The sequence below is a fragment of the Peromyscus maniculatus genome, chromosome 8 (assembly GCF_049852395.1).
Source record: "Peromyscus maniculatus bairdii isolate BWxNUB_F1_BW_parent chromosome 8, HU_Pman_BW_mat_3.1, whole genome shotgun sequence".
In the NCBI taxonomy this organism is placed as follows: Eukaryota; Metazoa; Chordata; class Mammalia; order Rodentia; family Cricetidae; genus Peromyscus; species Peromyscus maniculatus.
In genome coordinates this window covers 73,929,512-73,933,608 of record NC_134859.1, presented here as the reverse complement: position 1 = coordinate 73,933,608, position 4,097 = coordinate 73,929,512, and the positions used below count along the sequence as shown (strand labels likewise).

The following is a 4,097-nucleotide window of genomic DNA, read 5'->3' as shown; positions in this document are numbered from 1 at the left end:
GGGGACCCTCAGGAGAACAAGGAGCAGGAGGGCTAGGGAAACTATTAAACTCGTAACAAGGGTTGTCAACCAGGAGAGCCAGTTGAGAAGTGATTCGTACCAGCTGGAACTCTGTTTTCTTTCCTCCTGCTCAGTGAGAAGATTTTCTTTAACTTTCGTTGGGATCTCTCTAATAACACCTGAATGATTGGTGTAAAAGCAACATGCTTCTCTCAGGGCCATGCATAACCCTCCTTGCTTAAAGAAAATAGGTCCAGCCCGCAGCAGTTCTGCAGGACCATTTCAGCTAGTGTGTCAATTTGATTTTCTAGGAAAGAGGTGGAAGAATGGAGGTGAGAAATATCTCTGTTGGTTTGTTTAGGGTTCGAGAGTTACGGTCCCCAGTGATTAAGGCTGCTCCTATCAAGAGAGGGATGAGAACCGGAGATGCCCTCCTGGTGAGCAGAAAAGCCCGTCATCTCCATATGTATTCCCCCTGCCTCCCTTTCATAGTATAGGGTTTGATTCTCAGTGGAACATCCTAGGGAGAGGCAGGGTGTTAAGTCAAAGGTACAGGCAAACCAAGTTGATGTGAGGGCAGCCAGTGGGGTGCTCTTGTTGAACTTGTGAGGACATAGGTATACACCAAGGAGTAGGGTTATGTTGCCTGCGATGGAAAACAGGTTCCTTCTTCTCAGAGATCCCCCAAAGGGAATTGGCCTTTGACTTAGGATTTTCAGCCTGTTAAGGAAGCAGGGGCAATGTATTCTCTTCTGTAACTACTTCCAGCTGAAACTGGGGTGTTGGTTGTCAGGGCCCAGGAAAGGCTAGCCAAAGGCTGGGCCACAGGGTGTTTATCAGAAACATCTGATTAGCTGATCTAGGTGAAGGGACAGGGAGCAATCACATCGGCTGGACTGGTTCACATCAGCTTTCAGCAAGTCCAGAGCTCAGCAGTTTGCAGTCCATAGGTGCTTCCTGGGTGGTGTCTGTCAAATCTGCCAAGACAAATACAGACTAAGGACAGAACTTAAAATTTAGAAGCTTAAAGATTGTAAAACATCGGTAGCGAACTTCTGCCCTCCAGGGTTCTCCCATTGTGCTATAAGCCTATATTTAAGACCTCCTCCCTCCTTCAATAAAAGGCATTGGGGGGGGGATTAGAAGCTTAAAAGAAAATGTTATATTTGGAAATTGCACTTATCTGGAGTTCGTTTGACCTGTGACCAGTAGATTCAAGCCTTATGGCTTTTTTTGACTCCCTGAAGCTTACATGAGGTTTTAACTTACCAAAGGAGATAAAAGGTCTAGATACATTATCAGTTTCATTGTACTGAAATCCACATTGTATAAAAAGAAGTTAACAGGTGTCTGTAAAACAGCTGGAACAGATTTACACCTTGGAGACATAGCAAAAGCTATGACTTTGGGTTACCCTGATGAGAAGCACCTTTAAGTCTATACTTAGAAGACAATCAAAGCAAATTAAAATCTTGAACTTGTGACTGAATAAGTAGTCACTGTTCTACCAGTTTATCAGAACTCCATTTATCAATGTTAAAACTTTAAACCCTTGAAATCTCAGGGTAACAATATTTCATTACAGCTTGTATTTATGTATAGTTGTCAGGATATAGTGACATTTATATAAATATCTAAGACCAGCCGGGCGGTGGTGGCGCACGCCTTTAATCCCAGCACTTATGAGCCATAGGCAGGCAGATCTCTGTGAGTTCAAGGCCAGCCTGGTCTACAGAGCAAGTTACAGGACAGCTAGAGCTACACAGAGAAACCCTGTCTCGAAAAACAAACAAAAATATCTAAGAACAATTGTCCTATCAAGCTTCTTTGACTACTAAGGGAACATACAGAGAAACACAAGGCAGCCTGAACATGCCCTTGCCTGAGGGAGTGCATCAGTCTTTTGGGAACTAGAAGGCACATAGTGCCCCAGGAGCCATGGACTCTAACCTGACTAGCCTATGACACATGCCTCTCAAGGTAGCCAGACCAAGCCAATTCCATGGTTCCTCGGCAATTTTCTTTTCTCTTTCCTGTTTTCTTTGCATTATACTTATTAGCATTTGACATTTTATATATGAACTCATTTGATTATTATCTTCTCTCCCAACGTCATTAGAAGGTGAGCTTTACGAGAAAAAAAAAAAAGCTCCATGCTAAAGAATGAATGCTTTTGAACTCTTTTTCTTTCCATAATCATTTACCAGAGACAGGAGTAGTTATTATGTTCCCTTAGTGAAAAGTTATACCTGAAACCTGTCTATTCTCTGACATGAGGCTTGTGAGCAAGGTAAACCTGTTTGCCTTTTCTTAACAAGAGATCTAGTAGCTCTAACTAACTAATGAACTGACTAGTGAACTAGCGAGGTGGCCGTAGCCCCGAGGGAAGGAGCTGATTGCCTGCTTTACCAGCTGACAAAGCTAGAGTTAGCCTAGTCAGTGTGATCAGAGACTTGAGGAGGATTAACCAAAAGGGCAGAAGGTAGTCCATGGTCCATACCCAGAGAGATAGCCCAGGCTCCTGTGGTCTCCATGGTGATGGGCGTAGAGGAAACAGGACAGCAGTCTTGGCTGCCAGGCCCAGAAGATGAGAGGCTTTTCTGTGGAGGAGGAACATGGGGGACTGACCTCACCTTGTCTAGGCAAAGTGGGGCAATCTCCAGTGTCCTGCTTGTCCACAGTTCAGGCCGAACACTAGAAAACAGATGAGACACAGGGGCAGTCTTGCCCAGTAGTTAGCATTATCATAGTTCAGGTGGAGTGGCCCATCACTGTGTCCATTGTCTTCTTGGAGACCTTGGGAGTCACTGCTGGGATCTGGGGGTCTCCATCTGTCATATAAGTTTAAATATCTTAAATGCCATGGTCATCAGATCTTGACAGTTTGAGGACCTGAGCCAAACAACCCTGGTTTGTTTTCAGTTATTTGTTTTAGGCTATACCTTGAAAATACAAAAGGAACTAAAGTTTTTCCTGTGCTTGACTATAAGTACTTAGAATGACTATAAGTGTAGTTCAGAACATCTGAAGACTTAATCAACTTTAACAGTTTATAATAATAAAAAAAATTTTTTTCTGCCAGGCAGTGGTGGCTCAAGACTTTAATCCCAGCACTTGGGAGGCAGAAGCAGGCGGATCTCTGTGAGTCAGAGGCCAGGCTGGTCTACAAAGTGAGTTCCAGGACAGCCAGGACTGTTACACTGAGAAACCCTGTCTTGAAAAACAAACAAACAAAAAAGTTCTGAATTGAAGCTCTTTCGGTATCAAGATAAGGCTTCTAACTTATAAACATAGTCCATAAAAGGCACTCTCTTGGTCCTTACATAGTATACCATTATAGAATACAGTAGTTTCCTGTATGACTCAGTTTATCAGAATAGCTACAGCTTAACAATGCTAGCAAAAACAGAGGTTTTATATATATATACATTCTTTAATGTTTTTGTAAATTCTTGTATACTTGAAAAATCCTTAAGTAGAGAGAGACATACTTTAAGCCAATGGTTTTTAACTTTCTGTGGTATATTGCTATGCAAACATCTGGCATGCAGGCCACCCTAGGCTACTCCTGTAAAAGGCCTTTGACCCCAAAGGGTCATGACCCATAGATTAGCAACTGCTCCAAGTTCTTTGCCAGACTTTTTAAGGTTACCATCTTACTCCATCATAAGACAGAAATAGCCCAGTTTCTGTTGCTTGGCTGTGGCCCCAACTTTAGTTGGCCAGTAATTACTCTGGGTGTTTGGAATTCTAGTACAGTCTTCTCAGGGTGAGCCTTTAAGCATAAAAACCATGTTCTGGGTTGACATATTTCAGTTAACAAAAATAGTCCGGGGGTTGGGGATTTAGCTCAGTGGTAGAGCGCTTGCCTAGCAAGCACAAGGCCCTGGGTTCGGTCCTCATCTCTGGAAATTAAAAAAAAAAAAAAAAAAGGTGTGAGCCACCACTGCTGGGCTAAATTTATAGCTGGGCGGTGGTGGCGCATGCCTTTAATCCCAACACTCGGGAGGCAGAGGCAGGCAGATCTCTGTGAGTTCGAGGCTAGCCTGGGCTATAAAGTGAGTTCCAGGAAAGGCGCAAAACTACATAGGGAAACC

At 43.3% G+C, this 4,097-nt stretch overlaps 1 long non-coding RNA gene across 1 annotated transcript; it reads right to left on the bottom strand.

The window, feature by feature from the left end:
* Nucleotides 1-565: 565 nt before the first annotated feature.
* LOC143266976 (uncharacterized) lies at nucleotides 566-3,418 on the bottom strand. The gene is made up of 2 exons (XR_013041827.1): nucleotides 2,501-3,418; nucleotides 566-977 (listed from the first exon to the last, which is right to left on the bottom strand). It is a non-coding gene; the product is annotated as an uncharacterized LOC143266976 (long non-coding RNA).
* Between the last annotated feature and the right edge of the window lie 679 nt (nucleotides 3,419-4,097).